Source organism: Rattus rattus, chromosome 8 (assembly GCF_011064425.1).
Source record: "Rattus rattus isolate New Zealand chromosome 8, Rrattus_CSIRO_v1, whole genome shotgun sequence".
In the NCBI taxonomy this organism is placed as follows: domain Eukaryota; kingdom Metazoa; phylum Chordata; class Mammalia; order Rodentia; family Muridae; genus Rattus; species Rattus rattus.
This window is the reverse complement of record NC_046161.1, coordinates 61,404,367-61,427,946: the sequence shown is the minus strand read 5'-3', so window position 1 is coordinate 61,427,946 and position 23,580 is coordinate 61,404,367.

The following is a 23,580-nucleotide window of genomic DNA, read 5'->3' as shown; positions in this document are numbered from 1 at the left end:
CATAAAGGAAAAATCATCCTCTTCTCTCTCTCTCTCTCACTACAGATACTGATTTTGGTTGAGCCACCTCACTCTCATGCCTCCATGCCTTCCCAGCTGTGGGAGGGAACACCCCCCCAACCTGTAAGACAAAATAAAGCATTCTTTCCTTAAGTTACTTCCATTAGGTTCTTTGTCACCGCAGCAAGAGACGTTAACTACCCGATGGTCGTAGAGGCCTTGAATCCAGAGGTTCTTAGTCTGTGGGTCTCAGCCCCTTTGAAGGTCAAATGATCTTTTCATAGGGGTTGAGTACCATACTTATATTACGATTCATAACTGTAGCTATGAAGTAGAAATGAAATAATCTTATGGTTGGGGATCACCACAACACGAGGAACTGTACTAAAGGGTCACAACATTAGGAAGGTTGAGAACCACTGCTTTAATCCCAGCACTCAGGAGACAGAGGAAGGGGGACCTCTGTGAGGCCAGCTGGTCTACATGGTGAGTTCCAGGACAGCCCAGGGTCACACAGAGGCACCCTGCCTTGAAAAACTAAGGAGAGAGAGAGAGAGAGACAGAGAAACAGAGAGACAGAGAGACAGAGAGAGAGACAGAGAGAGAGATTAATGAAGCAATATGCTCACCCCTGTACACTTCAGGGTTACATGTAAATCATTAAACTAGAAAGGAGTGGTGAACCAGATGGCTTAGCAGATACAGGCTCTTGCTAACAAACTCAAACATCTGAGTAAGATCCCTGAAAGCCATGTGATAGGAGAAGACTAAGTCCTACAAGTTGTCCTCTGACCTACACATACACACACTACGGCATGTGCGTGCGCACACACACACACACACACACACACACACACACACACACACCATACACACATGCACATCAAATAAATAGATAAAAATGTGATTGAAAATGGAGATTATCAAGTTCAATACACTCTTTTTACAACTAGGGAAACTGAGGCAAATGAAAACAAGAGAGAGAGCAAATGACTTACCTCCATCAGCCAGCCAGCAAAGTGAGCTAAGCTTCAGGCACCAGGCTCCAAGCTCAGCACTCACTCCCTGGTTCCACCTCACCCAGCCTGGGGGAAGCACATGGCATCCTCTGCGGCACCCCGCCCCAGTAAGTGTCTCCAGCATGCCAAAGAACATTTGTCATGAATTACAGGGTCACACACGAATGCTGGTGTGACCAGGAAAAGTGAGAGAGAATGTTTCCTATGTAAAGTTGAGCCACGGGGCCGCCGCTGCCCCGAGAGTCTGCATGCCTTTCTGGAGACTAAACATTTTCACGGTTCCTTTGGCCCAAGAGCTATTTTCTTGTTGAAAAAGTAGTGGGGGAAATTCTCCATACAGATGGTAAGAAAAATAACTTCAGCTGGGCTGATCCAAAGACAAAGGTTTTTCTGAAACAGAAGAGGGACTGAAGGATGGGAGGTGGGTGGGAGAGCAGATGTTAATTCTACATAAACACAGAATGCCTTTCTGGGTTTCATTCTGTTTGCTCATGCCTAGGAGCGCCTACCTGGGTGGGGGTGGGGCTGGGAGATATGGAGCCCTGGAGGCACTGGGTGGCCTTGAGCCTGCCTGAACAGCTCCAGCTGCTAGGAGGCAACTATGCACCACGGGCCCTGCCTGTGCTAAGGGGATGTATGTCTTCCAGAGGAAGCCTTGTCTCTGAGAGATGCTGCTGCCATTAGTGACGTCACAGGCAATCTGACCCTGTTCTTTATCTTCAGAATGCCTTAATGAACGGATGCTTCTGACTGACATTTCCTCTGTTACAACTGTTTCTTGATTTCAAAATAATTTGCTAGCTGGGCACGGTGGTGCCTGTTTTTGATCCCAGTATTTGGAAGGCAGAGGCAGAAGGACCCCTCTGAGTTAGAGGCCAGCCAGAGCTTCATAGAGAGGATCTGTTTCAAATCATGATAATTACTTGTTGACTTCATCAATTCATAATACAGTCATTTTTTAATCTGAATTTTTTCTCAGTTCTGGAGCTAAAGTAATCTCAGGTTGTAAAAGTGCTTGCTGCCAAGGTCTGTGACCTCTAACTGACTCCTGAACGTTATCCTCTCACCTCCGCATACGCCTAAGTACAAACACACGAATGTACATGCTCACACACTACACAAATAAATATAATATTTTAGATTACCTTAGTACTAATATTTGTAATATTCACCCATGAGACAAACTTGAAAAGTAAAAAAAAAAAAAAAGGACCTTGAAAATGTCCTTACAGCTAGCTACCATGCCACCTTTGTCCTTTGAGATGACAGGAAGGAGCTACATGTCTAGGGCACCTGTCCCGGGACCACGTGTCACCTTTAACGAATGCCTGCAACCACACCGTGCTGCGTGTCTGTAGGAGTTAACCAGCACTTTATAGTTCTAGAACTTGATCCATTTAGATGGATGAAGCCACAACAAACAGGTGGTTTCACTTGGCAAAAAGTTAGGAATTGGGTTGTGGATATTGTTCTGTTGGCAGAGTACTCACACAGGATATAGGTGGCTTTGAGTGCAATCCCCAGCACTGATGTGGTGACACAGGCCTATAATCTCAGTACCGGGGAGGTGGGAGTAGAAGGATCAAAATTTCAGGGTCATCCTCAGCTACATAGTGAATGGAGGCTATCCTGAGCTACATGGGATCTTTATGAAAAACTAAATAGTAAGGAATTTATCTGAAAGAGCCTTGGGGCTTCACAGTAACTCTGGCCTGTAAAATGTGTGAGAGGGTTGGCTCAGCCTCCCAGGCATCCCTTCCAGAGAGCTGACTCAAAGCCAGTGAGTCTGGACAACAGCCTATGAGCTGAGGCCCTGCATGGTCACGTGATAGATAGTAATGCTCAAGGTAAAGATGTCAGAGGCTGGCTGTGTGACCTTGAGGCAGGTTTTGCAGAAGACACGTGACGGTGCTGCTTTAGGAGTACTCTGAGTTGAGCTGGGCTAGGAGTAGCAGCAAACACCTTTAATCCCGGTTCTCAGGGGGCAGAGGCAGGTGAATCGTTGAGTTTGAGGGCAGCCTGGTCTACATAGTGAGTTCCAGACTACCCAGAGCTACACAATGAGACCCTGTCTCCAAAATAAATAAATAAACAAATTAAAGAAAAAAAATAAAAAAGAAGAGTACTCCAGGTAGGAGCTGATTCTCTGTAAGGCAATATTAGCAATACTGACTTGTATTAGTCATTAATAAAAGTTACACGTCATTAACTAATATTAATACAATACCAACCCTACAGATGATTAGACAGCCTATAAAACACTTCTTGAAAGTATATTGTTCACTCAATCATGTGCCCCTCTATTTATTAAGCTGCTGTGTATGAGGCTCTATTTCAGCATTGAACTAAGATAGTTTCGACACAGAGCCTCTGGGGGGTAATTAAATGATTATAAAATAGAGAAGAGACGGGATAGGTCCTCACTTCCCACACACACCCTTGCCTTCTGCAAAAGCTAGATGCTCTCTCAGAAAGTGTGACAGAATGGGAAGCAGCATGACAGGAAACAAGGCTTTCCTAACTGTGCAGACTACCTGTGGGTTTGCATTAACTGAGCCCCGTCCCCCAATCCAACATGAGCCTGCAGGAGTAGCCAGAAAGACGGGGCCCTCACTTTTCAATAAAAGGATCCTTAGGGTTATCACTGCACCGTTCATGGTCTGGATTCTAAAGTGTCTCTGTCTTACAGAGCAGAAATGTAATAGCCTGGCACACCAGGAAGCTTCATGTGGTGCCGGAGTCAAAGGGTGGTGTGGCATTGGCCTTGCTGCTCTAGGCTCATTGAGGAACCATTCAGAAATTTCAGGTGAAGCTTGACATTTTTTTTGTATTCCCAGCTTCTGCCGAGGAGCAAATGTACTTCACTAGAATTTCTTTGTTTGTTAAAACTGTGTGTGGTGTGTCCATTAGGCATTGAAAGAGACTGAAAGAAGCTGGAGTGGGGGTGGGTGCTCTAAAGAGATAGCTTAGTCAGTAAAGCGGCCATAAAAGCGCGAGGATCTAAGTTTGATATGCAGTACCCTTGTGACAAGATGGCATGGTGACACATGGTAATTTCAGTGCTGGGCCAGTTGTAGACAGGTAGATCCTGGGACTGGCTAGACAGACAGTCTAGCTGAATTGACAAGTTCTAGAGAAAACAGAGACTCTGCCTCAAGAAACAAGGTAGAGAGGGACTGAGGGAGACACCTGAAGTTGACCTCTGGCCTCTACATGCACATTGAAAGGAAGAGGAAGGAGGGGGCTCTTGCCCATACACACAAAGACATACACATACACACACATAAAAATGAATTTATTAAATCACTATTAGACTAACTAATTTGAAAAGAATATAAGTATCTGACATGGTCCCTGCTCCGAGAACTTCTATCATTCTCTGGGTGAGAAGTCTCATTCGCTCACAAGGAGACACATTTATTGATATTAAGGGGCATAGCTCACTTGGTAGAGTGCTTTCCAAAACTGCCAAAAAGCACAAAGTCCACAAACCAGTGCGGGGGCACAGGTCTGTGATCTCAGCACTCAGGGTGGAGACAGGAGAGTCAGAATTCAAGATCATCTCATACATACATAGTTGGTGGCCAGCCTGGGCTACTCGTCTCAAAAAAAAAAGTTGAATATTAATATAAAATAGCAATGGAAATAACATCCCAGGAGCATGGGCACCCCTGTCCAGGCTCTTATAGCAATCTTGGGCGGTCGGTCTTACAACCTCCTATTTTATAGATGAGGAATCTGAGGCCCAATGAAGGGATGCTCGTCTCTGACAAACCATGCCTCTGAAGGTGAGAATACAGCCTGGGATCAAAACCCACGGGCTGGTTCATTCCCTGCTCTTCCTGACCTGCAAATACCATAATACATGTGAGGCACACACACATACACACACACACACACACACACAAGTATGTGAAATCTGACCCTACATTAGTGGAACATCTGACCATCTGATTCTTTAATGGTCTGCACAGGTTTTATTGTTCCTTCTTTTAGAAGCTTACTGGATCTTCCCAGCTCTCATAAAGGATGTGGCTCCAGCCACGGTCTCCACCTGCCGTGACCCCATGTACCCAGTAAGTTAAGGGAACTCACAGGATTCTTGTCCAGTCACAGGCCTCTCCTCCACCAGGCTGTTGACCTATCATCCCATCTGCCCCAGCTGTGCAGGATAAAGTTTCCATTGCCCACGGAGATGCCCAGTGACTCTCCGAACTTCTCGTCTGTGGGTCTCCTCAATTTATCGATGAGTTCCCTCCCAATTTGCACAGTCTCCCACTTCTGGGTCATGTTGTTATTCCATCTGGAGAGCTCTTTCTTATTTGTCTAATTATCCTTCACGTCTCTCCCAACTTTCCTCCTTGGCTTTCTCTGAAGCACCACAGAATCTCACCTGCTCATCTACTGACGTTCACCACCCTGAGCGTCTGTTTGTTATTTGCAAATGGGCCTTAGAGGATAGGGGGTCTATGTCTCATCTCTGGAAAAACTCAGTAAAGTGAGTCCTGAGAAAGCCATCTGGAGAAATGAGGTAATAGAGAGGAAAGCAGGAGCCTTACTTAAGTTATATGATCCTCCTCCCCGCACCTCAGAACGCCATATGTGGTGTTCACAGAACGACCGTGTATAGAGTGATATAGTGGGCTCCTTCTCTTGGGTTAGCCATGAAGATTAAGTGAGCTCATGTGTACACATCACTAGCCACATTCCCTCACCATCTCTGGCCCCACGCCTACTCAGTCTGCGGTTGGGGATGTTGGTAAAGCGCCCCATGTATGAAGCCCTGGGTTTCATCCCCTCGCACCACGTAAACCTGTCGCAGTGGGGCGTGCCTACAAGCCTAATATTCAAGGGGTGGAGGCAGGAGAATCAGGGCATCTTTGGCTTCATAGCAAGTTTGAGGCCATCCTGGGCTACTTGAGGTTCTGTTTCAAACAAAACAAAACAAACAAACAAACAAAACCAAAGACAAAAGTAAACAGAGCCAAGACTGTTGAGTGTTCTCTTCTTCACGGGGCTGTGGCACTGCATAGGCTTCAGGAGGCGGCTGCAAACCATCTGACACAGGGGAGACTTCTGGAACCTGGGCGGAAATTCCATTGCTCTGCGATCATCGTCATCGTCATCATCATCATCATCATCATCATCATCACCACCACCATCATCATCATCATCATCAACAACAACAACAACAACAACAACAGTCGGAGTCTCAGTGTCCAGGAAATTAATGTCCAGGGCTAAACTCTATGTTGAGACTGAACAGTGAGGAGGGAGAGAGAGAGAAAAAGACAGACTGTGGAGCTTGTGTGTCAAAAAAAAAAAAAAAAAAAAAAAAAAGCTATTTGGGCCAGTGGTTACTTCTGGCAGGGGGCTCGTTTTTACTAGTCCATTGAATCTAATGATTCAACGATCTACATGTGTTTGACACATATTTCTTATGTACAGTGTATGTTGCCAATGATTCAAAAGTGGCTGGGTGACAGTGGTACACATCAGGAGGCAGAGGCAGGCAGATCTCTGAGTTTGAGGCCAGCCTGGTCTACAGAGTGAGCTCCAAGATAGCCAGGGGCTACACAGAGAAAACCTATCTTGAAAAATAGACAAACAACGAAAGATTCAAAAGTCTGAGGCTGGAGAGCACCTACTGCTCCTGCAGAGGAACTGGGTTCAGATCTCAGCATCCATGTCAGGTGGCTCAAAGCTACCTGTACCTCCAGCTCCGAGTAATCAAACGCCTTCTTCTGTCCTTCACAGTCGCCTGCACAGACACACACAGACAGACAGACAGACACACAGACACATACACACAACACAGAGACACACACACAGACACACAACACAGAGACACACACAGACACACACACAGACACACACAGATACAGACAGAAGACACACAGACACATACACACAACACAGAGACACACACACACACACACACACACACACACACACACACACACACAGACACCCACAGACACACACACAGACACACACACAGACACACACACAGACACACATAGACACATACACACACAGAACCACACACACACGCACACAGACAAACACACAGAGACCCAGACACAAACATACACACACAGATACACACAGACAGACACAGACACACACACACACACACACACATAGACACACACACACACAGACACACACACACACACACAGACACATACAGACACACACACACATACACACACAGCACACACGTGCACACAGACACACACACAGACACACACACACACACACACACATGCACACACACAGACACACACACACACACACACACACAGACACACACACACACAGACACACATGCACACACACAGACACACACATGCACACACAGACACAGATGCAAACACACATGCACACACATGCATACACAGACACACACACATGCACACACAGACACACACACATGCACACAGACACACGTGCACACAGACACACACACATATACACACACAGACATACACACACAGACACACACACATACACAGACACACACAGACACACAGACACAGACACACATACACACACACAGACACAGACACACACACACACACACACACACAAAAATTTAAATTTTGTTTTTCTTTTTCTTTCTTTTATTGGTTTTTCCAGACAAGGTTTCTCTGTATAGCCCAGCTGTCTAGGAAACTCACTCTGTAGACCAGGCTGGCCTTGAACTTGGAGATCTCCCTGCCTCTGCCTCCCTAGTTCTGTGGTTAGAGGTATGTGCCTCCATGCCTGGTTAAAAAAATGTTTTAAGGTTCAAAAGTAAAATAGTAAATCTCATGTGTCCCCCAAAACTACCTCCAGTTTCCTAGAAGGAATTCACTCCTCTACTTCCCTAACTTCTACACACAGGTAATATTTGATTAAAATAAATGACCAAAACTGGCCTGGGGATATAGTTCATTACTAGAATGCTTGTATAGGATCCATCCACAAAATCATGAGTTCTGTCCTTAGAACAACCAATCAACAAACAGAGAAAAACAGAATTCTGAGGACACACAATGGTGAAGATATGATTATGATTATGATTATGATTATGATTATTACTGTCTTAGGGTTTTACTGCTGTGAACAGACACCATGACCAAGGCAAGTCTTATAAAGAACAACATTTAATTGAGGCTGGCTTACAGGTTCAGAGGTTCAGTCTATTATCATCAAGGTGGGAATGTGGCAGCATCCAGGCAGGCATGGTGCAGGAGGAGCTGAGAGTTCTATATCTTCATCTGAGGCTGCTTGCAGAATACTCATTTCCAGGAAGCCAGGATGAAGGTCTTATATCCCACACCAACAGTGACACACTTACTCTAACAAGGCCACACCTGTTCCAATAGGGCCACACCTTCTAAAAGTGTCATTCCCTGGGCTGAGCATATACAAACCATCACAATTACCATCCCTATTTTTCAGATGAGGAAGCTGAGGTTCAGCTTGGCTAATGTCACACAACTAATAAACAAACAGTCAAATCTAATGCCTCAAAAGGTACAAAGGTTTGTCCCTCGAGTCTTCTGTGTAAAGCAGGAAATGTTTCATTTTGTTAGCCAATAGCTTAACTGCAGAAACATCAGGTGTCAAGAAGAGCGAGTGTGTTTATTTAAAAGAGTAAGTAGTCAAGAGTTAATTTGCTGATTGCTTATATGAACAATAAAGGGGAAATGACAGATGTGGGTTATATACCATATTTAATATAGAGCATAATTTTATTCAAGTTATTTTTATTTGTAGTCTCAAGACATACTGAGGTAGTAGAGTATTTGAAGTCCTTCATCAGAGTGTTGTCTAGGTGAGTCTAAATGTCATCTGGACCCATGAATGTCATCTATGGCATGTTAACCCCTGAACTGTCCTCATTGGTCTATGTCTTAGTTAGGGTTTTACTGCTGTGAACAGACACCATGACCAAGGCAATTCTTATAAAGGACAACATTTAATTGGGGCTGCCTCACAAGTTCAGAGGTTCAGTCCAGTATTATCAAGGTAGGGGGAGCATGGCAGCATCCAGGCAGGCATGGTACAGGAGGAGAGAAGAATTCTACATCTTTATCAGAAGGCTGCTAGTGAAAGATTGACTTCTGGCAGCTAGGATGAGGGTCTTAAGCCCACATTCACAATAACACACCTACTCCAAAAAGGCCACACCCTCCAAATAGTACCACTCCCTGGGCCAAGTATATTCAAACCATGACAGGCTAACAGGCTGACTCAAAAGGGCTCATGTATGAGTTAACCCAGTGCTAGGTCAGGTGAGCCCAAGGACTGGGCTCCCAGTGTCCCTTCTCCTTGTCTCCAGTTACTGCAAGGTGCCATGCTCCAGCAGCTCAGCAAGCAGTGATCATTCCAAAGAGAAAACCCACCTTGGGCTCTCTGATGGAGGAACCCAAGAACTGAGAAAGGCCATCAGCATTTGGGACCCAGAAGAATATGTCTGGTGGCTACCAAGTCAAAGGAGTCAGCTTCCCCAGAAGAGAAGTCATGAATAATGGCCGCCATGCTGACCACACAAGTGGAAGAAATGCTTCAGTCCCAGCCATGAACTCACCGTCCACATTGAGATTTGAGGCTGGTAGAAGGGAAGCAGAGGTGTAAGCAGGCTGGGCAGGTCTCTCTCTCTCTCTCTCTCTCTCTCTCTCTCTCTCTCTCTCTCTCTCTCCTGTAGCTGAGAAGTACTGGGTGCTGCTTTCTTGCTGCTGTTCGTGTCTGGCAACTACGACACTCAGTTCACTTCTTTAAAAACAAAAACGAAAACATGTGCTGTTTATTAGCACACGTTAATTATGCATCATAGTGGGAGTCGCTCTAGCATTTTTGTAATGTATTTTGATCACCCTCACCCTATCGCTCTCTCTTGTCTTCTTCCCATGCCTGCTCATCCCCTTCACCTTCCCAAATTCTCTACCTAATTCTCTGCCTCCTGGGCGTGGGCGCTAGGATTAAAGGTTTCCCCCCATCTTGAAGGAAGTGAATCACAACTTAAATATTGAAATGGCCTTTCAAGCTGTCAGCTTCATCCTGGTGCGTGAAAAATATGATCAAAAATCATACGCAAAACCTAGTTGAAAATAATGTTCACGATGGACATGCAAAGTGCTTTACATGTGTGCAGGGAAAACACAGAAGAAAAAGTTTGGAAGGCCACAGAACCATTTGGTTCTTCTACTTTGGTGTCTTCTTGAAAGACACAGGCATTGTGGGTTTGACTCCCCTTAAAAGGAACATTAAGAGAACACTCTGAAAGGGAGGGTGGCTCTCAAGGACCTGGGAGTGGGGAAAGGTCACCTTCCCCTTATGAGTATGGTGCCTACCTCAGATTCATATATACATACCCATCCCTTAGCCCAGCTCCCTCTAAGCCCTGAGTATACTGATTTTTTTGGTTGTTGTTTGGTGTTTGGTTTTCTGATTTGCTAAATAAAGCCTTGCTTAAACTCTGTGTCTTTCTGCTGAATGTTTCCCTCTAGGAAGACCAGAATTGGTAACACCACCCCAGCCACTAAAGCAAGATGGCAAAACAATCCTCATTTTATTGAGTGAGTTGTAGAAACACCTACGACAGATCCAATAGATGGTCCTGCCTGTCCCACAAGCAGTGACCAAAAGACTTCTCACAGGAAGCCAGGCACTGTGGCTCATTTTCTGATTTCTGGTGTCCAATTTTACACCTGACAAAGAGTAGGTACAAAGCCAGTAAGATGCCCTGGGCAACATGAAACCTTTTAATATTTAATTTTTTCATGGCTGCGAAGCTCTGGCTAGTATGTTTGTCCAAATAATTTTTTTTTCTTGAAATGACTTGGGAAATTACAAGCAAGTCTAGAGTTTTTCTATCATAAACTCAAGAATATATTTTAAATAGTGATACAGGTAAAATTGAACATTTTTAAAACTTTATATGGTTGAGAACATATTCTACTCAAAAATTAAACCTTAGCCAGGCATAGGTGTGCATGCCTTTGATCCCAGCAAGCAGGGGAGGCAGGGGAGGCAGGGGGAGGCAGGGGGAGGCAGGGGAGGCAGGGGAGGCAGGAGAGGCAGGGGAGGCAGGGGAGACAAGGGGAGGCAGGGGAGACAAGGGGGCAGGGGAGGCAGGGGAGGCAGGGGAGGCAGGGGAGACAAGGGGAGGCAGGGGAGACAAGGGGAGGCAGGGAGGCAGGGGAGGCAGGGGAGGCAGGGGAGGCAGGGGAGGCAGGGGAGGCAGGGGAGGCAGGGGAGGCAGGGGAGGCAGGGGAGGCAGGGGAGGCAGAGCAGGCAGATCTCCGTTCTAGGCCAGTCTGGTCTACATGAGTTCTAGGACAGCCAAAGCTACACAGTGAGACCCTGTCTCAAACAAAAACAAAACAAAACAAAAAGCTTAAACCTTAAGAATATTATCTCATACCCTTTTGACCACTGTCTTAGTCAGGGTTTTTATTCCTGCACAAACATCATGACCAAGAAGCAAGTTGAGGAGGAAAGGGTTTATTCAGCTTACACTTCCACATTGCTGTTCATCACCAAAGGAAGTCAGGACTGGAACTCAAGCAGGTCAGAAAGCAGGAGCTGATGCAGAGGCCATGGAGGGGTGTTACTTACTGGCTGCTTCCCCTGCCTTGCTCAGCTTGCTCTCTTGTAGAACCCAGGACCACCAGCCCAGGGACGGCACCACCCACAATGGACTGGGTCCTCCCCCTTGATCACTAGTTGAAAAAAATGCCTTACAGCTGGGTTTCATGAGGGCATTTCCTCAACCGAGGCTCCTTTCTTTGTGATAACTCCAGCTTGTGTCAAGTTGACACACAAAACCAGCCAGTACAACCACTATACCTGATTCTCACCCCTGCCTTTCACCTCCCTCCCCAGGAGAACCACCAAATTGTTCTGCAACTTTCCAAAAGTTTTTCTTCTGTCTGTTTTCCTGCACACATGCAAAGCACTTTACATGTCCATAATGAACATTATTTTCAACTAAATTTTGCCAACATGTGTATAACTTTTTGATTATATTTTTCACACACCAGAATGAAGCTGACAGCTTGAAAGGAGATTCAATATTCCATTTCAATATTTAAGTGATTCACTTCCTTCAAAGGGGAAAAAAAAACCCTACGCACATCTTTAATCCTAGCACCCATACCCAGGAGGCAGAGGCAAGTGGATGCTGAGTTCGAAGGCCAGCCTGGTGTACAGAACAAGTTCCAGGACAGCCAGAACTAGGAAATCCTTTCTCAGAAAGGAACAAACAAATAAACAAACCAAAAACAAATGAACAAAACGAAACAAACAAAAACAAAACAAAAACCCACAACAACAACAAAAACAGAAATAAGCTATTGAGTTCATACTAGTGGCATTTCGTATAATAGTCTTTGGGAGCACTAAAAATAGCCAGAGAAGCGATATATGGATGTAGTTCAGTTGGGAGAGTGCTTGCCTAGAATGTCTGAAGCAAGGCTTCCATCTCCAGCATCACATTGAACAGGGTGTGGCCGTATGCCTGTAATCCCAGAATTTGGGAGGTGGGGGCTAGGGAGTATCAAAGGTTAAAAGTCATCCTTAGCCACATAGTGAGTTGAAGCAAGTCTGGTCTACTCAGGTAGACACCCTGTGTCAGCTCTAGAATTTACCACCCCAGCATTGCACTGACTGTGATACCAAGGAATCTGTAGATGGTGTGGGCTGATGTCAACTTCCAAGATTAGAGCTATGCTGAGACACTCGTTATCCTACATGACCCCCAATGCATCTGTCCTCCGCAAATGTATTGGGCTTCGAGAGAACATGTTTCCAATTCCAACTTGCACCATCTTGAGAAGGCGGTGAGGTAAACCTGTCTCAAGAAGGAGGTTAATGGCTCTTAGCCATCGTCTGCACTTGGTCTCGTTTTCAGGGCTATCAAAAAAAAAATTGTTTTTTTCCTCCAGGGAAATACACAGATACTCTATTGTCGGTGTGAACAGTGGAGGGGAAGGCTGAAGTTAGGAGTGATTGGTGGCATCTCTAGCCGCTACTTTCCCATGGCAACCAGAAGCTGTGATGGCCCTGCAGATGAGGAAGATATGGACACGAAATGTCTCCCATTGGGAAACCATCTCCTGGGTGGTATTTTAGGACATTAGCTCAGGCCGCCTTGTCCTCAGTCATCTCCCTGGCATTTAAGCAGCCCTTGGGTTACAGAGCATGGCAGGTGCTGGGAAGTGAAGAAGGCCATGCTAAAAATACCGGCCTCTTCGGGAACTCTGCCGACGGACAGCCTCGAGAATGACATTCCCTCCTCCAGCAACAGGACCTAAGAAAAGGAATGGACAGTTTCCTCTGCCTCAAGCCCTAAGAGAGGTCTGACCCACTCCCTTGCTGGAGTTGCCAAGGTGGAAAGAGTTCTCAGAAGACTCTGAAGGAAGCATTTCTCTCTAGAGGAAGAGTGAGTTCCACAAAATCAAAAACCAAAATGAAACAATGACAACAACAACAAAAACTGAAACCAAATCAATCAATCAAACAAACATAGACAACCAACCCTTCAAAAACCCACAGGTTCTCTTAAGGAGAATGCAGGGGCCCATTGGTAACCTTGGGGAAAACGTCTTACCAGAAAGGAATCTTTACCAAAGCCAAGCCCACTGCTCACTCTGTTATCCAGCTCCACCCACATATTCCCAACCAATTCACCTCTCCAGAAAAACGAGCTGCTGGCAGTGCGTCCCACAAAGAGACCCAGAAACAGGATGCTGGACACCTGAATTTGAACTTGATATTTGTTCGGGGTCAAGATTTGGAATTTTTAGGTTCTTGGCCTCTTGTTTGGGGACTAAAATTAAAAGCACGAATAGATTTGCAAAAGTGGCAAGGAAACCGTACTTAAACAATGGAATGGATCTGAACACATTGCAGAACTGTGGGCCACATGAGCAGGGAGCAGAGAGTAGGTTACCGCATGAGATCTCTTTGTGTGAGGTTTAAAGGAAGGAAGAGCTCGCAACTGAGGGACATAGTTTGGGTGGTTCTCTTTTCTGCTTGATAGACTAGGTTACATAATCATTTTTCCCCCTCCGGCACATGTTCCCTTCCCATAATGCATCTGGTGCTACCTGTGTGCACTCAACTATACATACGTATAAGCTGATAAATAGCAGGACTGGGGAACTGGCCTGCAGTCGCTGCTCCTGCAGAGGGCCCAGGTTTGATTCTCAGTACCCACACTGTGGTTCACACACACAGTTGCCTGTAACTCCAGTACCAGGGAATCTAGTTCCTTCTTTTTAGCCTTCATGGGGACCAGAAACGCACATGGTTCATAAAACATACATGAAGGTAACATGCTAATACACATAAAATATTAAAGATTTTAAAATTTAAAAATGTTTTTATAAAAGATGGTAAATAGGGGATTCTCCCTAGAAGTCACGTGGAGAGCAGTGTGTCTCACTGCACAGGCGCCCAAGGCCGGCTCAAGCTGGACCCGCCTTTCCATTCTGCATAGCTGGGTATGTGAAATATGCTCGAACAGAAACGATGAGGTTTGATTGTTAGGGGAGGAGAAAACTATTTCACTTTTCAGAAAGGGGCATTTGTGTAGCTTAGCCAGGCGTGGCGGGGGGAGGTTTCCATGGTTGGTCACCAGGTGCATTGCTCACAGAGAGGTGTGTGTGTGTGCATTGCCCATGTAGGTGGAGGAGCTGGGCTGCCAAGTGCAATATTATAAGGGTGTGTTTGTGTGTGAGTGTGTGTGTGTGTGTGTGTGTGTGCGCATAACACAAACCAAACAGAGTCCCAGGTTTCTAAGCTGTTCCCTGGGCTTGTCAGCCTCAAACTTAATTAACATGGAGGCACTCCCTGAGCCTCAGTGAGGTGTGGCAGCAGACAGTCCCTCAACAAGTGCCTGGTCTGCACTCCTCCACGTGTATGGCTTGTGGCTGCAGGACCAATATGGTACATGGGCCAGACGTTCTGAGATGTGTGTGTGTGTGTGTGTGTGTGTGTGTGTGTGTGTGTGTGTGTGTAGGGTGTGTGCACGTGCTCTTCACACTCATGTGCAGAGGCTCTAAGCCAATCTTGAGTATTGTTCCCCAGGCACCATCCACTTGTCTTAAGCTAGAGTTGGGCAGAGGCACACACCTTTATTCCCAGCACCTGGGAGGTAGAGGTGAGCTGATCTCTATGAAATTGAGGCCAACCTGGTCTACAAAGTGAGTCCCTGTCTCAAACAAAACAAAACACCACCACCCCCCCAAAACCATAAAAGGGGTGGGGCTATTCCCTACTGGTCTGGAACACTGGGCTGTCTGACTAGCAAGCCCCAGGCATCTACATGTCAATGTCTCCCCAGTACTAAGATTACAGGCATCTGCCACCCATCCCCCACCAACCCACCCCCCAGCTTTTTCGAATGCCGGTCCTGGGGCTTGAACTCAGGTTCTTGTTCTTGCAAGGCAAGCACTCTGCCAACTGAAACATCTTCCCGTCTCCTTCTCCCCCTGTTTGAGACAGGGTCTCATACATACAAGCTGGCCTCAAATGACTGTGTAGACAAGGATCACCTTGAACTTACAATTTTTCCTCTTCCACCTCCTGAGTCCTGGGATTACAACCTGAGGAGCATCCAGTTCATGTCGTGCTGAGGACTCAGCCTAGTGTCTCCTACCTGTGAGGTGTGCCGCCTTCCCTGACCTCCGAGGCCATTTTGCACTGGGCTCACCACCCAGGTCCCTCTGCAGTGACTCTGCAGAGGTCACTTCCACATGTGTTACTGTTAAGTACATCAGTGGAAACTTGAGAACCAAGTACAAAAATATATAAATGAACAGGTGGCTCTCAATAGGAAAGGAATGCAGAGCTCACCGGGAAATAACGATGAAAACCCAAAGCCCAGATGTGAGTCCTGCAGCTGCATGGGTGGAGCTCTGATCTACAAGGCCTAGAGGTGCCTTCGTTTTCGAATGGGTTTATCTTGAATAAGCCATGAATGATGTCCCCCACTGTGGGTTTTCCATCCTCTCCCCAACCCCCACCCCATGCCCTCCAAACACACACACACAGACACACAGACACACAGACACACAGACACACACACACACACACACACACACACACACACACACACACACACACAGCCTGGATGGGTTGGCAGCACAGGCATGACCAGACTAAGGGTATTGGGGGGTTGCGGGGAAGGAAGCCTTGTGCTTAATCTTCATGGTTGATGGAGATGAAGCTCAATTCCTGGTCTTTCCATGAAAGCCTTCCAGGGAGGATTAACCAACCCTGTAACAGAACAGCAGCACCCATGGGCTTGGGCATGGGGCAGTGCAAAAGTTGGTGTAGGAAAAGCCAGCTAAGAAAAAGCCAGCAGCAAGCCACGTTTGTTCCCTTTACTTCCTAGCCTGCAGTGATTGGAACGCTCTACTCCAGTACGTCTTCCTGGCTGAGGGACTAAGACCCTCTGAAACTGAGCCCGAGCGACTCACTCCCCACTGAGTTACCTCCGCCAGGTATTTGCTCACAGGGACAAGGGAAAGGGAAAAAAAAAGAACTTTGGGGACCCCTTCTGATCTTTACCTTATAGTATTTTAAAACACGAAATGAAATATAAAAATTAAAGTAGGTTTAGGAATGAATGGGGCAGAGCTTTCCTGTTGGGAGCAGGAACATTTGTGTTCCTTTCCTCCAACTGTCATCTCCCAGTGAGGTGGACTCTGACAATTCACTGCCCTGGGTTTTCTCATCTACAGTGTGGCCCTTACACCACTCAGCCTAGAGCTCCCCTAGTTAGGGAGGTTAAGGAGGGGAGGAACTCAAGAGCGAGTGCTTTCTAAAACTTTACCCAGAAAAGGGAAGGGCTGGAGAAATAGCTCAGTGGTTAAGAGCTCCGACTGCTCTTCCAGAGGTCCTGAGTTCAATTCCCAGCAACCACATGGTGGTTCACAACCATCTGTAATGGGATCTGATGCCCTCTTCTGGTGTGACTGAAGACAGCAATGGTGTACTTATAATAAATAAATCTTGAAAGAGAGAAAGAAAATATAGTTTAGAAAAAAGGGAAGTGAATTATTTTTAAGATGGCTAAATTCCATGAATAACTGGGCTTGATTAACTTGATTAGATCCACACAAAGATACTTGCATTGAGAGACGGAAAAGGAAACATAAAGAAGAAAAATCCTTGTGTTTTTTTTTTTTTTCTTTAATGTACCTGGAAAATTACTTTGCCCATGCTGTTCTCTCCAGAGGGTTAGCATACTCTGGGGTCGCAGCAGAATCCAGGTGTGTCACTAAACAATGAAGTCAGGTGCCCACACTGGCCCAAAGACCCCCAAAGTTGTTCTCAGGGCACCAGCCCTACCTTGCCCCAGGCAGAGGCTGTTTTCTGTGGGCCCTCGATGACCCTTGGGAAACAACACTCCCCTGTGTTTGAGGAGAACATGCTGTATCTTGTTCCGTAGGACAATGAGCCGTGGGTATAACACACTGCATTCCAGAACCTAGTGGAAGGAGCATTGTCTCTGGGTTTAATTATAGAGTCTTCACTTTCTCTTCATTGTGTGAGTCAGCAAGGCTGACTCTGGGGGAGTCACAAAGCACAGGTAGGGGCTGTTAAGCAAGGCGTGACCGTGGGCAATGAGAGTCTTGTTTTGTTTAGTTGTTTTTTAAAACAAGCAATCCCTCGTGTACACATTCAAGTAAGCATTCCTGTTGATGGTGTCAGGGAGCTCTGCTCATGTTGACTCTCTTGTAATTAAATATTGGGGAATGTAGTGTGGTAAGTACAGGCGCCTTACGGAGGGGCAGGGACGTATAAAACTCTCCTAGGAAAACTGAACTATCCAGACGTGAGGGTACATTCATCTCTGCACTTGGGGAGGCTGAGACGGGGAAGGCCTGTCTAGGCTACATATCAAGTTTGGGGCAGCTTAGACAATTTAGCAAGACTTTGGTTCCGAAAGAAAGATGTGGTAAAAAAGAATAAAGGGAAGGAAAGGAGGTCAGGATAGAGAGGAAGAGAAAGAGGGAGAGAAGGGGGAGGAGTAGGGAGAAGAGAAGGGGACAGGGAAGCTGGCCTGCTATCCATGTCATCCTCAGAGCTGTCAGAGACCACAGGCTGGGGCAATGATTGGAAATACTTACATACCAAAGAAACAGAGTTTCTACCCAGCATTTCATATAGGTACTTCTCCTAGAAGAAATTATTCATTTCTTCTCTATAGTATGAACCTTGGCTATCCCCTAAAGCTATGTGTTGAGCCCAGAGGAGGTGACACACTCCTTTAATCCCAGCACTCAGGAGGCAGAGACAGGTGGATTTCTGAGTTCAAGGCCAGCCTGGTCTACAGAGCAGTTCCAGGACAGCCAGTGCTACCCAGTGAAACCCTGTCTTTAAAAAACAAACAAAACAAAATAAAACAAAGCAAAACAAAAAAGCCATGCGTTGAAGGCTTGGTGGCCATTCAGAAATGAAGGAACATACAGTTGGTGAGACCTTGTGGAGGGAAGTTACAACGTGAGGGCATACCCTTGAAGGGGAGATAGGGACTGTGGCTCCTCCCTCCCTGTTCACCTCCTGGCTGCCTTGAGGTGAACAGGCCTCTTCTACTCACTTTCCCATTGTGGTGTGCTAAACTGTCACAGGCCCAAAGTAACCATGATCTGAAGACTCCCAAACTCTGAACCTAAATAAATCTTTGCTTCTCCTGTAAGTTGATTGTCTCAGGTCTTTTCTGACAGGGATGGAAAACTAGCTAGCACTCCTCCTTACCATATTCCTTGGTCCCAAAAGCCCTAAATATTTTGCACAGAAAGATAGGCCTGGCGTCTCATGACTATAATCTCAGCATTGGGGAGCTGAGGTTAGAAGATTCCCATAAATTGAGTCCAGGCTGAACTACAGAATGAGACTTTATCTCAAAAATAGAGGGAGGGAGGGCGTACACAACCCAATTCATCCAGCACGTTCAAGGTCCTGAGTTTGATCCCCGGTGCTGATTTTGTTTTAAAGGTGCCTAAGATTCACCAGTCATGTGGCAAACCTTACTAGATCTCTTATATTCCTTCTTCTGAAGACAGAAGTCTGTATTTTGAGTGACAATAATAACTTTTGAAAGCTGTTTGGATACCGTACCTCACCATCTCTGGTGGTTAATCTTGATCGTCAACTTGCCGGGATTTAGAATCACCCTCCAGGGTGGAAATGAAGCATTATCTGGATAAGGAGACTCACCCTGAATGTAGTTGTCACCATTCTATGAACTGGGGTCCTAGACTGAGTAAACAGAGGGCAGCAAGCTGAGCACAGGCACTCCTTGTGCTGACTGTGGACTCAATGTGATCAGCAGCTTCAAATTCCTACGGAAATGACTTCCCCTCCATGGTGAACTGTATCCCCTCAGACTGTAAGCCAGACTAAATCTTTTCTTCTTTAAGTGTGCTTCTCATCAGGTATTTGGTCACAGGAATGAGAACAGTAGCTAATATGCCACCCTGATACTAATTCTCCATCATGTCCATTAAAGAACCATTCAGTAAATACTTGTGGGGAGATGGCTGAACTAAGGTAAGCGTGGACTTCTAGCCGAGCGAGTTTCAGTGTTCACAAGGAACCTCTGAGCCAAGGTTGTCATGCGTGTTCCCACACCACCATTATGTGGCTACTTGCTTTTGGTTTTGTTGTTGTTGTTGATGTTTGTTTTAATAGAAAAAATTTCAGCTCTTTTACAGTCAAGAAATGCGCTCTTTCTCATATATCCTTGCGAAATGAGAAGTATGAGGCTTTCTAGAAAATAAATTAGATCAGATAACCTCTAATCTCCCACTGAATTGTACTTCTGTTCATCTTGGTATGGCTGCTGCATTCTCCTACTTCTATGACCAGAGTTCCCTGCTTTCTCCTATCTGAACTGGGCTATGGGGATGTATTAGTCAGGAAAAGTCGCTCTGTTTCAGTAACAAACAAGTCCCAGATTTCAGTGACTTAAATCGGGAAGGTTTGTATCTTGGTCTTGTTACATGTTTACCAAGATTTAGGCAAGGTGTATGCATGTGTGCGGTGTCACTTGGGAACTCCGAAGGACAGAGAAATGATAATCTTAAAAAATAAATTGGGTTGGAGAGATGGCTCAGTGGTTAAGAGCACCGACTGCTCTTCCAGAGGTCATGAGTTCAATTCCCAGCAACCACATGGTGGCTCACAACCATCTGTAATGGGATCTGATGCCCTCTTCTGGTGTGTCTGAAGACAGTGACTATGTACTTATATATAATAAATAAATAAATCTTTAAAAATAAATAAATTAATTAACTGTGAGGCACAGGCTCAATAATGTGCCCAATAACAAGCCATTCATGCTCCCATTTTCTTGACCAAAGCAAGCACCTAACTTACTTTGGTGAAGATATACAACCCTGCCAAGGCACTGGCTGCACAGAAGCAGGGTTGGGGATTTAGCTCAGTGGGGTTGGGGATTTAGCTCAGTGGTAGAGCGCTTGCCTAGCAAGCGCAAGGCCCTGGGTTCAGTCCTCAGCTCCGGGGGAAAAAAAAAAAAGACCAAAAAAACAAACAAACAAACAAAAAAAAACAGTCTGAACATATAAAAATAATCGTCATCACCTTTGCACATGGCATCTTCAGCCCAAACTCTAAATCCTTTTCATTTCAGCAGTTAATAATTCATACTTTCTATGTCTCTTGGTGTAAGCTACAGTGAGAGAAACTGAGTAGCCCATCTCGCCTTTGCCTGACAGGCCGCAACACTAGCCCCTTGGTTCATCTTGATACCTCTTCTTATTCATGGTCGATTGCTGGAGAGCAAATATACATCATATAGCAAGTGGCTATTCAGCCTTCTCTTCACTATCCTCTTTGAGGCACAGAAGACGTGCTTGGTATAGAATCTGTTATAGAAATCATGGTATTTGGTTTGCCATAGTCCTTGATGAAAGGCAGGTCATGGGCAGTATCATCTGTGAAGCTGGGTGGGACCTGGCCAGCTGTCAGACTATTCAAAGGGGTGAACTGGTAATGACTAAACTCAGGGACACATCATGTCACCCCATTGGTGTTGGTAATGTGGTAGTTCTGGAGCTAGGGAGCTAGCTCAGTGAGCACCTAGTTTCACTCCCCGTAATATATGTACTCCTGGCCACCCCAGCACTGGAGAGTTGGATTCCTGGGGATCTTCACCCAGCAAGCCTAGCCTACATGGCAAGTTCTAGGCCATTGAGAGACCTTGTCTCAAAACCAACAAAGATGGCATCCTCAGGAGAAACACCCCTAGCACGTGTGCCCCACCCCCACAAAGTTAGCTCAGTGTAACTCAGTGTAACACTTGAGCTCCATAGGCTCCAGCCTTCAAGGATGGCTGTGTGTGAGAGGGCCAGGGCTAAGAAGAGGCAGAAAGAAATCTATAGTTTCCACCCACACAAGAGCCATGTATTGTGCAACACCAGGACTCAGGAAGCAGAGGAAGGAGGACAGGAGTTCAAGGGCAACCTAGAATCCCAAGTTCTTTGCCATCTGGCCTCAGTTGCCTAATCAGTCTGATATCCAGGAAACCCTATTGACCAACCAGTGTTAATGGCTTCTCAATCCCTGTTGTGACCCTCCTCTAAAATCTGTTATAAAACTTCCCAAAGAAGCCTTTTCGGTCTGCTCTGACCTGGTTCTTCCTGTGTCTTCCTTTTTGAGGTCTTACACCACTGTTCATTCTCAACGTCTGGATGAGAAACTTGTATGTCACCCAATTTTGAGTTCAGAGTCCAGTACTGCCTGTCATGAGTGTAGCAGGTATCCAGTTGTAGTATATTTAATGGGCTTATTTAAAATGGATTTAGTGAGTTTTTCAACTATGCCTAGCACATGGATAAAGTCAATATCTACACCGGTACCTCATTAATAGAAGAGAACAGAGGCTTTAAGGTTGTACCATGGCCAAGGCTATATTAAAAAGAAGTGTCCACATCCTTTTTGGAGCTCAGCTTCTAAATTCCAGGGTCCCTATTCTTCTCCTCTGTTAAACTCCAGGCTGGAGAATCAGCTTCCTATAGCCCACACATGAATAGCTCATGGCCTGGAAGGGTGTCCATGCCCTGAGCCACTTGGCATGTGGCAAGGAAGGGCTCTGGTGCGTTTTCTGTGCCACAAAGCCCCTGTGTATCCTGTTCCATGATGTTCTGGTCATTACCAAAGGGTCTGTTTTCCCTGCTGGGCAGCCAGAAACCTGATAAAATCCTAGAGAGGAATTTGATCATTCTTTTCTTGAAGGACTTAGCAAGTCATTTGGCCTTCCTAATCTACTCAGACACTGTCTGGGGAATATTTGATATCCATGTAGTACAGGTTGTAAATTATTCTGTAGGGACTGGTCACAGGACCCTCACAACCCTGTCCCAGCTAGTCATCGGTAAGGTTTGGGGACAGCCCCCCCCGCCCCGCCCCCTGCTTCCTGAAGCCTCATTGAAATGGAAAAGATCAGGCTTCTCCGCCTTGGAGACTAAACCAAGGATGACACAAGCTTAAAGAGATGGGGGGGGGGGTGTCCTCCTGCCTTCAGTGCAGACCTGGCTGGCCCCTTTCCCTCTGCAGAGTTCACCCTAGGGATTGAACCATTTCCGTAGGCTAATTTGTAGCATGTTTTCAGCACCAGCACCCAAGTGCCTAACAGAGAAAAGCAGGACGCCCACCCCCCACCCCCAATAGATCCAAGCAAGGAAAAAAATGAAAAGCTAGATCTGAAGGGATTTTAGGAATCCACTACCCTCTGAATTTAGATATGAGGAAACTGAACTAACAAGATGGATGGCTCAGCAGGTAACGGAGCTTGCTATCAAGCACAAAGACCTGTGCGGGATCAAACACCCACATGGTAGAAAGAACTGATTCTTAAAGAGTTGCTCTCTGACCTCCACAGCCCACCACAGCTACGCCCACGCCCCCATAAGTAAACGACTAAAGTAAGGGAAGCTACAGCATGGAAGCTGTTACTAATCACAGCTACACAATGTAGCTGTTAGCTGCTAATGACTGAAGACCAGACCCCTCCCACTCCCCACGTTAACTGAGTCTAAACTCAACACACACACACACACACACACACACACACACACACACACACACACACACACCTTGGGGGTGGGGGACCCTAAACCTCTACACACTGACACACTCCTTCTACCCTTTCCAAAGCACAGCACAGGCACATAACTCAGCAAACCGGGCCCTAAATTCCTAATGTATTTTACTGCCCACCTCCAGCTTGGTGAAACGATTGGAGACTTCCTGTGTGTATCATTATGCCCACCATCAGGGGCAGAGAGACAGGGCCTCAGGAATGGCCCCCACACCTTCCTCCACCTCTATTTCTCTGCTTTGGTTGAAATTTCCAGACTGTGAGAGCCCAGGACTATGGTGAGTGGACTCAGAGCTGCTAGAAGGACTCAGCTAGGTACTGAGAACTCCCAGGCCCAGATGCGAGGTGCGGTGGCTGTGACTGGCAGCCCCTGGACCTTACAGTGAGCACCCCAGGATCCGGAGGCCAAGTGAGATGGTGCGCACACACCAC